The sequence below is a fragment of the Dromiciops gliroides genome, chromosome X (assembly GCF_019393635.1).
Source record: "Dromiciops gliroides isolate mDroGli1 chromosome X, mDroGli1.pri, whole genome shotgun sequence".
NCBI lineage: Eukaryota > Metazoa > Chordata > Mammalia > Microbiotheria > Microbiotheriidae > Dromiciops > Dromiciops gliroides.
The window spans coordinates 64,039,085-64,051,288 of NC_057867.1; positions in this window are offsets into that span (position 1 = coordinate 64,039,085).

Here is a 12,204-nt window from a genome sequence, read left to right on the forward strand (position 1 = left end):
ATTGTCGGGGAAGTTGTTAGCAGGGCATGTCAAAACTGGACGTGAGCAAGTAGCTTGGCAGCCCTTTCATCCATCCTGTGCAAAGCTCATGCTCTGTGCTGTGGGTAGTTTGTCCAGGATCATGATCCCACAAGCCAGCAGATGTCCAGCACAGGCAGGGTGCCAGGGAGGTTGGGGGAGTAAGGTCGGAGCTTCTTATTTTAGTTTGCTTTGTGGTTTGCCAGGGACCCATACAAAACTGCGAAGTGAACGGGGCCTTCCTGCTTCCCATTCAGGGTTCCCAATGTCTCCTCCCTGTCCTGCCTGGAGTCCTGCCTGGAGCCTCGCCCGAATGTATGCCAAGCTCCATTCAAAGGTGTTTCTCTCTGCTCACTCAACCCAAATGTCCATTTCTGGAGCATGGTTTCTGACTGCTGCCTCTCTCCAGAAATGACTCAGAAAATAATGAACAGCATTGATCCAGAGCCCCCAGGGCTGCCAAAGGGCTTGGTATGCCTTCTCTTGGTGGATTCTCATAACAATCCTATGTTAGGTGCTAGGAGTTCTCATTTTAGCCATGAGGAATATGAAGCCAGAAGGATAAAATGATTTACCTAAAGCCTTTTCACCCCAGAGTAAGTGCTGAGGGCAGGATTCAAACTCCCATCAAGCAGTGTGCCCAGTTTTCCATGACTGTGCTGCCTCGGCTTATGACCTCTACTAGGGATAGGGAAAGAAAACCAACTGAAGGAAGTCACAATGACTCTCCCAAGGGAATACACCTTTTAATTTTCTTTTTAATACCTAAAACATTTAAAATGTCATTGGTATATTTTATTTTTTACACTATTCACCTGCCCCGCCTCCCCACAACCTTCCCTTGCAGCAAAGCAAACAGTATACTAAATGTCCGCTAGCATCTGCAGCATTCTGCACCCATGGTGCATTTCTTCACTTCTTCTCTGGGGCCAGGATCGAACATTATGGTTACAAAGTGTTGGCCTTTCTTTTACATTGCTGTGATTTCTGGGCCTATTTTCCTCCTGGGTCTGCTCAGTTGACCCAAGTCTTCCCATGGTTCTCTGAATTCCTCACAATACACATTCCTCCCACCTTGGCAAGATTCCATTCCATTCACCTTCCATTCTCTACAATTTCATTTTTTTTGCGGGGCAATGGGGGTTAAGTTACTTTCCCAGGGTCACACAGCTAGTAAGTGTCAAGTGTCTGAGGCCGGATTTGAACTCAGGTACTCCTGAATCCAGGGCCGGTGCTTTATCTTACAATTTCATTTTTGGAAGAGAAGTTTGTTCACCTAAATGAATCCCTGATTAGGGCAATGTGCTTTGTTACTCTGATGGCCCTGTAGCCTAGCACTTTGAAAGACCTGTGATTTCACTGATGCAGGGGGCCCCTCTAACAATCCAGATGCATGCCTACCATTCCCGTGGGTCTCCTGTTCATATCTTCATGGGAATGCATGAAATATGTTGTATGCTAGAGCCAGTTGAAACTAGCTTTTTTGTTGTCCAGTGGTGTCTGATTTTTGGTGAGCCCATTTGGGGTTTTCTTGGCAAAGATATTGGAGGGTTTGCCATTTCCTTCTCCAGCTCATTATGCAGAGGAGGAAACTGAGAGTTAAGTGATTTACCCAGGGTCACACAGCTAGTAAGAGTCTGAGGCCAGATTTCAGCCTTTCTGACTCCATGCCTGATGGAGTCACAGTGTCCACCACAGTGTCACCTAGGAGGTTAGTGAGAGCCATTTGTTAAATTTTCAGTGTGAGCATTTGCACCTCAAAAGTCAGTAAATGCTACCAAGTCATGGCTTGACTTATTAGTTTGTTTCTTGTCTAGACTTAAGAAAGTGATGGAGGAAATATTAATGATGGAGGCGAAATTGAAACCCTCCCCCAACAAGAGCCTGTTGTTAAACATTTACCAGCAGACCAATGGATTGTACCAGGGAAATGTATTTGAGCAGCATGGCCTACCAACAACTGCCCTTCACCTAGTCTGCATTGTGGTGGCCTTCTCTCACTACTTCACTGTGCAGAAGTGAGCAATTGAGCACTCTACTTCTGAAAGGCAGCTTACTTTGGGTCTAACCCGAGACAAACACGTCCACAGTGTACCCCCTCCATCTTATAGGTAACTGACCTCCTTCCTGTGAACAGGGCCCTTGCCTTAAATTCTCAGTTCTCCCTTTCACCTTCCAATCTGTATTATTCAGTGCTTGCCCCACAGCTCTTTAAAGTGATTTGCCCCTTGCTACCCATCCCTCCCTCCACATAGTTTCATTCTAATCATTTTTTTTGGCCAAAGCCTTCTGGCTGGTTGTTCTAGCCAAGGTTGTTCACTCCAGGTCACTAGATTGAGCCATTAGGACTGAAACCCTATAGACAAGGCAAAAGCATGGTCAGCTAGGCTGCATTGGCCAGTGGGAGGCTGAGCAAGGGAGGCAGCACGGCACGATAGGAAGACCTCGAGACCGAAAGGCCACACAATCTGTCTCTACTATTTAGAAAGTCATTTAGCTTCTCACTACCTCAGTTTGCTCATTGTTAAAAGAAATGGGACTGGGCTGTGTTGACAAGCTGATGGACTCATGCAATACTTCTTCTGGATAATGACATACTCATCAACGTCCTGGATCAAGCCCCTGGTAAAACAGGAAGATGAATTAGAGGAGATCGACTCTTGAGGCGAGGGAAGGGCAGGACTTCTCTTTTTTAAGAATAATAAACATTTTCATTTATGGTTTTGAGTTCCAAGTTTTCTCCCTCCCTCCCTCCCTCCCCTTCCCCCACCTCCCTGAGGCAGTAAGCAATCAGATGTGGGTTATACATGTGCAATTATGTAAAACATGACCATATTAGGCATTTTGGAGAAGAAAACAAATAAAAGGGAAAAAATGAAAGAAAGTGAAAAATAGCATGCTTCAGTCTGTGTTCAATCAATATCAGTTCTTTTTTTGCTTCATCTTTAGTTCTTTGGGATTGTCTTGGATCATTGAATTGCTGAGAATAGTTAAGTCTTTCACAATTCTTCATCAAACAATATTGCTGTCTGTGCACAATGATCTCTTGGTTCTGCTCTCTTCACTATACATCAAGTTCATACAAGTCTTTCCAGGCCTTTCTGAAATCATCCTGCTTGTCATTTCTTATAGCACAGTAATATTCCATCACCATCATATACCATAGCTTGTTTAGCCATTCCCTAACTGATGGGCATTCCTTTGATTTCCAATTCTTAGGCACCACAAAAAGAGCTGCTATAAATGGTTTTGTACAAATAGGGCTCTTTCTCTTTTGGGGGGATGTTTTTAGGATATAAACCTAGCAGTGATATTGATGGATCAAAGGGTGTGTACAGTTCTACTGCCCTTTGGGCATAGTTCCAAATTACTCTCCAGAATGGCTGGATCAGTTCATAACTCCAACAACAGTGGATTAGTGTGCCAGCTTTCCCACATCCCCTCCAACATCCAATATTCTCCTTTTTTGTTATGTTCGGAGGGCAGGACTTCTCTGAAGACCCCTTTGGTTTTTTCCCTCAAAGGGGCTAGCTTCCACCTGCTTGACCATAGGTTTGATTATTTTACTCCTTGGATTCTGCAGGAATCAACAATTCTGTAAGCAAACTTTACCCAGGCTCAAATTACAAGACTAAGCCCTGGATGAACTCTGCAAGGCTAGTCTGTAATTCTCAGACCCAACTTTGCCCACCCACAGTCTACACCACAGGTGTTCTCCAACTCACCCTCCCCTTCCCTCTCCTCAATATATGAATCTGGTCCATGAAGAAGGTACCAGAGTGCTTTATAATGGTCTTTTGTGCAGATTTCAAAGTGTTTTATGCAGAGAAGGAACACATGTTTGCAAGGCCAGACTGGAATAGAAAGAGGTTTGACTAAACAAAGACCACTCTTATGTGTTTCTACCACAGGAACGTCTTGATACTCATCTTAACAATATTTCTGTATCCTGCAGTATGAAAACCACAGCTATGTTGATGAGTAGAGAGGCAGGGGGTTGGGTTTTTTTTAAAAGGGAGACTGCCCTCTCTGTCTCTGTTTCTCTGGCTCACTCTCTTTTTCTTCCCCCTTCCCCACCCCCAGAGGGAAGCTCTGAGAACAATTCTATCTCCACCCTCTTTTTCTCAGAGCTCTCTCATTTCTCCGACTCTCAGAATCTCTTTTGCTTTATTGCCTGTCTGCATATAAGTCTGTGAGTGTATGCTTTCTCAAGAACTTTAACCCAACATTAACTTCAAGCAAGCCCCGTCTGCATGCCTGGGATCTGTGAGCTACTTTTAGGGGCTAGGACAGCAACCTGCCTCATGCACAAGAGTTGGCTTAGGGAGCTAATTCCCATCTTGATCATCAATGATTAGCATGTGTGTCTTAGTGTCATTTCCCCCATGAAGATTTGCATCCTGGACATTCTAGTTTTCTGAAGGGAAGCTGAAGGAAGCTTAGTCCCTGGTTAGGATTGGGCAAGAAGCACTGTTGCCAAAGCTAGAATTCAATTCCACCCAACAGACAGTTATTCAGCACCTACTCTGTACCGGGCCCTGTCCTTGGTACCATGGATTAAAAAAAATGAAGTCCCCTTAAGGGGTTTACATGTAACTGGAAAATAATAAAATACTTTTTAAGATTAAAAAAGAAAGAAGAATGAAGGGCCAACAAGAACAGGAGCAGCATAAGCCCATGCTTTCCCATTCTCCCCATCCCTATGATATAAACCTCCCTCCTAGCCACCAAAGAATATACCTTTCTCCCCACCTTTAGCTTTATGATCCCTCACTCTCCCCAACTGTTCTCCCCCACTCCAATGTCCAATTGTACTCCTGCTCAACCTTTCCAGTACTCATTGCACTTTACTCATCCACCTTGACTCAGTGATTGTGGTGGCGGAGTCTGAATATTCCTTGTTCCCCATCAATACCTCCAGTCTCTCCCTCTACCACCATCACTTGGCAAACACTCCTCCTTTGAGGTTCATTCAATTTATCAACTGCTCCAGATTCTGGCAGCTATTATCTACAAACCCAGAGGAGATTCTCCCTCCTTTATGGATGAGTTCAGTTCCTGGCTTGAAGTTTTCCTCTTCAGCCTAACTCCTTCCATTATTTTAGGGGATTTCAACATGCATTTTGATGTTTCCTGAAATATCCTAGCTCCCCAGGCTCTTAATCTCCTTATCTTCCATTACCTACTCCACTCTACCTCAGTCACATACAGAGATGATGAGATGACATTATCCACAAGTGTTCTACTTCCATACCCAAGAATTTGGAATTTCCTTGATCTGATCACTAGCTTTTATCTTTCTGGCTTGCCCCATACTGTACTCCTCCTAAATCAACTTTATCTTCATGGTGAACAAAAGAAAAGACATTCTTATAGTGAGCTCTTATCTTTCCATCTTTCAGTACTATCCCAAGCCATCACCCCAACTCTGGCTACTCTCCTTCCTTCCCAAACTAGACTTCCTGGTGAATCAATTCTACACTGAAGCCTTCATTCCTTTGTCCTATTGGAGATCATACCATGCTAACCCCCAAATCTAGATTACTCCTACCATCTGCCTCCTTCATTCCTTTGCATGTGCTGCTGAACAGAACTGGAGGAAATCACAAGACCATGCTTACAATCTACTACAAATTTGTGCTAGCTGATCACAACCCATCACTTAATCCAGCCATCCCCACTAACTACCATTCGAGCTCTCTTTTCCTTTTCTCAGCTAAACTCCTCAAGAAAGCCATCTGCCAGAGGCATCACTTTTTCTCTTTTCACTCTTTTTAAACCGTTTGTCTTCTAACTTCATCATTCAACTGAAATTGCTCTCTCCAAAATGACCTATGATCTTTTAATTGCCACGTCTAATAGCCTTTTCTCTCTTCTCATCCTCTTCAATGCCTCTGCAGCATTGAACACTATTGACCACCACCACCACCACCTTCTAGTTTCTCCTCTTTGAGTTTTGTTGACACTACTTGCACATGGTTGTCCTACCTTTCTGATCCCTCCTTATCAATTTATTTTCCTGGATATTCATCCATGTTCTTCCTGCTCACTGTGAATATCCCTCAAGGCTTGGATTTGGCTTATCTCTCTATATTCTTTTGATGACCTTATGAGTTCCCATGGTTTCAATGACCATCTCTACACAAATGAGTAGCATATCTATTTATTCAACCCTAGTCTATCCTCTGAGCTATGGTCCTGCATCATCAATTTCCTTTTGATCATTCAAAAGGCACCTCAAGTTATGTCCTATGGGTGCCTCAAATTCAACATGCCCAAAACAGAATTCATTATCTTTTCCCCCAAACCCATCCCTCTTCTGAATTTAACTATGACAGAATTCAAGGGCACCACCATCCTCCCAGACATCAAGTTTCACAAACTCATCATCATCCTTGACTTCTTTCTTTCATTTACCCCACATAGTCAGTAAGTTGCCAAATATTATATTTTTTCTCTACCATAAGTTTCACATACATCCCCTTCTTTTCACCCAAATAACCATCATTCTAGATCAGGCTTCCTGAGACTATTGAAATAGCCTTCTACTTGGTTTCCTTGTCTATAATTGCTTCTTACCTCAGACAGCTCCACACAGTGACCAAAGTGACTTTCCTAAAATGATGTCTATATCACTTTTTTACTCAACAAACTCCAGTGGCTCCTTTTTGTCTTCAAGGTCCAATATGAAGTCCTTTGTTTGGCACGTAAAACTTCACAACCTAGTCCTTTCCTACCTTTTAAAGACCTTCATAACTTGGCCCCTTCCTTCCATTTTACTCTTCTTGTACCTTACAACCCCTCCATGGCCTCCGAGATCCAACAACACTGACATCCTTGCTATTTCTTACATGTGATAATCCATCTCCTGACTCCATGCAGTTTACTAGCTGGCCCCCATGTCTGGAATGCTCTTTCCCCTCATCTCTGCCTCTTCACCTCCCCAACTAAAATACAATCTTTTGTAAGAAGCCTTTCCTGCCCCTGCTTGTGTTAGTGTCTTCTCTCTGAGATTCTCTTTCAATCACCTTATATATGTAGCTTGTTTGTACCCAGTTGTTTGTATGTTGGCTCTCTCATTACAATGTGACTTCCTTGAGGATGGGTACTGTTTTTACCTCTATATCTCCAGAACTTTGCATAGTGTCTACTTTACAGTAACTGCTTAATCAATACTGGTTGTCTTTCAGTTCTTCAAATGCACTCCATCTCTTATCTCTATGCCTTTGTACGAGCTGTCCCTCGTACCTGGAATGTTCTTCCTCCTTTCTTTTAGAATCCCTGGCTTCTGTTAAGTGCTACCTTCTGCCTTTTGTGGTCCCTCCCTCCCCCCAGGCACTAGTGCCTTCTGCTATAAGGTGCCTGTACATCTCGTGTGTGTGTGTGTGTGTGTGTGTGTGTGTGTGTGTGTGTGTGTGTACCATGTACCTATTTATTTAGGTGTTCTTTCTCTAATTAGAATATAAACTTCTTGAGGGCAGGCATTTTAACTTTTCCCCTGCATCCTTATCATTTGGCATGGTGCTTGACACAGCATAAGTGTTCAATAAATGCTTGTTGATTGGTTGATTTGCCAGGTCCTACCCTAGGAGGCAGACAGTGCAATTCTTTATCTCCATATCTTACACAGGAAGAAACTGTCTGGCGAGATGACTTGTCCATGGTTCTGAAATGAACACAAGCTTTGACCTCAGGTGTCATGACCTGAAAGGGCTCTTCCCATTTTTCCACACTGACTCTCCTTTCACTTATTTGGACCATAGAAGGGCTTCAGTTCAGCTCTTCACAGTGGACACCCTCCTTACAAATCCAACTTTCCCACAGACTTCTGACTTCTGTTGAGGCTACTTGTGTTGTCTAACTTGTTGACCCATTTTCTGCTGTAACCACATGGGTCCCCAAATATAGCAGGCATACTCTTAACTCTGTGCATTTGCTTCTGCTAATTAGCCTCCCCTCCCCCCCACAGAAACACACATGAGGAATTCCCTCCCTCTTTTTAGATTAGCCATATCAGGGCTGGGAGGGCCCAAGTTTAAATTAAGGCTTGGCTGCTTCTAAGGTGCACCATATTAAGAGATTCCCTTGCCTCTCCCTGGGCCCTAACGTTCATCTGTACAGTAGAGAACTTGTGAAGAGATGGTTTCTTTTTTCAGCATTTCTTTTCTACCATCCATTTTTTAGAAATGTTGAGTTCCAAATTCCCTCCCTCCCTCTTCAAAATGAGGCGGATGAACAAGTGAGAAGGCAAGTGAATAGATGATCTCGAAAATCCTTCCGAGATCCAGTAATTGTCTGGGGATCTGCTCAGGCCCACAGCCTCCAGGAAGCCTCCTACACTCTCCTAGCCTGCACCTATCTCTCACTATTCTGAGGAATCAATGGGGAGTAGAAAGAAAACTGGGCTTGGAGTCTGGGGACTTGGGTTCAGATCCCAGCTCTGTGCCTTCCTGTCCTTGTAACCTTGAGGAAGTTACATCATTTCTCATGGCTTCACTGTCTTCATCTGAAAAGCAATGGGCTTGGACTCAATGACCTCTAAGCTCTAATCCTATGATGTCATGGGACTGATTGTTTGTGCCTCCTTTCTTCCTGCCATGAATTATTACAAAAGTGGAACCCTAATGAGCACTCCCCACACTTGCTGGGAGAAGTCAGATCTCTTTCTTCTTGGTACACCCCACAGCCCAGGGGGCTCCAACCTTGCTGAATTGGCCACTAGACCAGGCTGACCAATGCCTGCTTCAGGTACATTATGGGCAGTGGGGCATAGGGAGAAAAATAGTATTCAATGAATCTTAAAGGCTCTCCCTCAGGCCTCCCTATGATAGAGGATGGAGGAGAATCCCCCACAAACCTTTGTTGACATATAAGAGGAATGTGCAGCTGGTCTCTCGAGAGAACAAACTAGTGCTCTCCTTCTGCCGCCCCCCACCCCACATGTGAAGGCAGTCAAACTGGACTTTATGAAATGTAAAGGTCACCGCCATGGGCTGCCGCATCCTGGGCTTGCTGGAAAACCAGAGCATATTTACCAAGGGGAATTTTTCCTCTATTTGGTCTTCACAGGACTAATAGCATTTCATTCAGAAGAGACCTCAGGGACTAGCTGGTCCAAAGGCAATAGGAATCCCCCCCGCCACACTCTGGGCAAATGGGCATTCAGCCTTTGGTTAAAGACTTAAAGGCTGCCTATATCCCGAGGCAGGCAGCCAAGTCTGCTTCAAAGCAGCTGCAATTGCTATGAAGTTTTTCCGGTCATCAGGCCTCTTTGCAACTTCCATCCATCCATCCTGGTTCTGCCCTCTAGGGCTAAGCAGGATTCAGCTAATCCTTCTGCCACAAGACAGTCCTTCAAAGAATTAAAGACAGCTCCTCCTAAGCCTCCCCTTCTCCAGGCGAATCATCCCTAGTTTCTTCCACCAGAAATTGTATTTAATGAGGTAACAATGATGATGACGATGGCTAGCATTTATGTAGCATTTTAAAGTTTACAAAGTGCTTTACAAATATTGTTTCATTTTATCATGGGAGGTAGGTGTTATTATCTCTATTTTATAGAGGAGTAAACTGAGGCAGAGGTCCACCGGCTTATCCAAGGTCACAGAGCTAATGTATGTCTGAGGCTGGATTTGAACTCAGGTCTTCCTAGCTCTGAGTCCACTGTGCCACCTAGCCATCTTGGCCAGAGTCTTCTGAATTGAACTCTAAGTTGTTAATGTCCCTTGCGAAGTATGGATCCCGGAATGGTGTCCAAAATTCTCAAGTCCAGTTTTACTATGACTTCTCCTTTCTGATAAGTCCACATGAAATATTGCTGGCCCGTCTATCACACCGTTGACTTATATTGGCTTACAGTCCACTGAGGCATTTTGAACGTGAAATGTAATCTAGCTACATTTCCCCTGTCCTATAATTGCGTGGGTGAATTTTTGAATGTGTTGGTAGGACTTCAAGAATAACTGAGTGTGATGGAGAGATTGTTGACCTCAGAGTCAAGAAGAGTTAAGTTCTGACACTAGCTGTGTGACTATGGGCAGCTCAGACGATCACAGGTTAAGAACTGGAAGGGCCCTTGGGAGCTACAGTGTCCAACTCCTTCCTTTTACAAGTGAGGAAACTGAGGCACTGAGAGGTTAAGTGATCTTCCCAAGGTTGCACAGCTAGCAAGTACCTGAGGCCAGAATTCTAACTCAGGTCTTCATGACTCCCATGTCCCTCATTCTACTCACTGTGCTGCCTAGCTGACTCTAGGTCCACAGTGGGATCGATCATGATGAAATCCCAGCTCCTTTCCACGTAAGCTTTTCTAGGTAGTCATGTCTGCAAGTATGTTTCTCTCCTATTTTCACATGGAGGGTTTGGAGTGGAAGGGATCTAATCCATCAACCTCATTTTGCAGAGGAGGAAACTGAGGCCAAGGAAAAGGAAGGCATTCTCCCTCCTTTCTCTTTCTTAGCTCTTTGAGGACTTCCCAATCCATCAACAAATTCATTGCTCATCAGCACTGCTGATCCAAAAACCAATCAGTCCGATTCCCCTGGAGCAGCTTGGCCCCATGAAAAGCTTGTGGGGAAGGAGGCAACATCAATAAAACAAGGTCTGGGAATTCTCTGAGGATCAAATGCACCTGCCTCTCCCTGAGTCTTATTAAAATGGATATCAAGTGCTGCCTGAATTGCCTACCTGCCCAGGATTTATTGGCCTTTGAGAGTTTCTCTAGGACTCCTAAGGATTTATCTGCCAAGTTGAAGACAGGCTGCAATCTGATCTGTGTTGCTGGAGAGTGTTCTCACACCAGAAGTTTCCTACTGTTGTTAAAATGGGCCTGTGCCAGGAGTCATTGCAACTTCTCAGGACCTGCACATTTCAGCTGAGGCTTGGGAATATGCCTGGCACTTGACCCCAGGGTAGAGAAAACACTTGGCAGCATAAATACCACCTAGGTCAAGGGGAGGGCAATCCAGAACCCTTTTCAAGTGATCCTTTGCCCTAAAGGCCATTTTTCAGGCAACCCTCTCCCCACCCCACCCATCCCTCCTTGCAGGGGCTATACCCTCCGCCCAAAGAGAAGTTCTTCTCTATGATGAATGCACTCTCCAGGGTTCAGATCTGACTGCAATGGGGGATGAGGGACCTATGGGAAAATACCTTTGCTTACTTAGTGACTTAACTCCTCTCTAGCTTGATGAATCCCCCAGCCCAGGACCGAGAGAGCCCCTTGATGGTGGAGTTACAGATCCTGTGTGAATCCATGTAGCGTCTCTCTATATGGGGACCATTCATTTACTGGCTATCTATCAGTGGGGAAGGATCAGACACTTCAATTTCTGACTGTACGTCTTAGGACTTTGCAGAAGGAAATTGTTCTCTGTTGACATTACTATTACTACTACTACTACTACTACTACTACTACTACTACTACTACTACTACTACTACTACTACTACTACTACTACTACTACTACTACTACTACTACTACTACTACTACTACTACTACTACTACTACTACTACTACTACTACTAAATATTTCAAGCACCAGGGATTGAAATCTTGCTAGGATGAATGATCACAGGTTTTAAATAGAGGACACTGAATGTAACTGAAACTTTTCTTGGTGAGTTGGAGTCCTCATTGTGAGCATTGTCCTGGGTGATGTCATCAGGTCCTAGTGAGATATGGGGAGCCATTTTCTCCTCTAGAGCATTGATTGGATTTGGTGGGTCCTTGTCATGGCTCTTTATAGTTTTTTGACTGTCCATTTTCATCCATTTCCCCTTCCAATACAGTGCTTTTATTCCACTATGTTTATTAGAACTGTGTAAAATACAGACATTCAGTTCTGAGGGAGAGGCTGACAGCATCTCGCCCTCTGAGTAAAGTGTATGAACTAAAGTGTATGGACTTCCCAACTCCTCTCCTAGATCCCTCAGATTTTTTCCCACTTCTTCTGGGTTCTTGGCCAAATTCTAGCTAGATGAGACTGGCAGATGCACGGCTTCTGGATAACTGAGGTGGCATGCTAGAGCATCAGACCCAGGCCCAATCATGTTCCACATGGAATTCCCCACAACACCATCTGTGTTATGTTCCTAAGTGGCAGGGAATAGAGGGGCCTGAGCCAAGCTCAGCAAAGTTTGCAACATTCCAGACGCCTTGTTTTATTCTTTTATGTAGTTGCTTC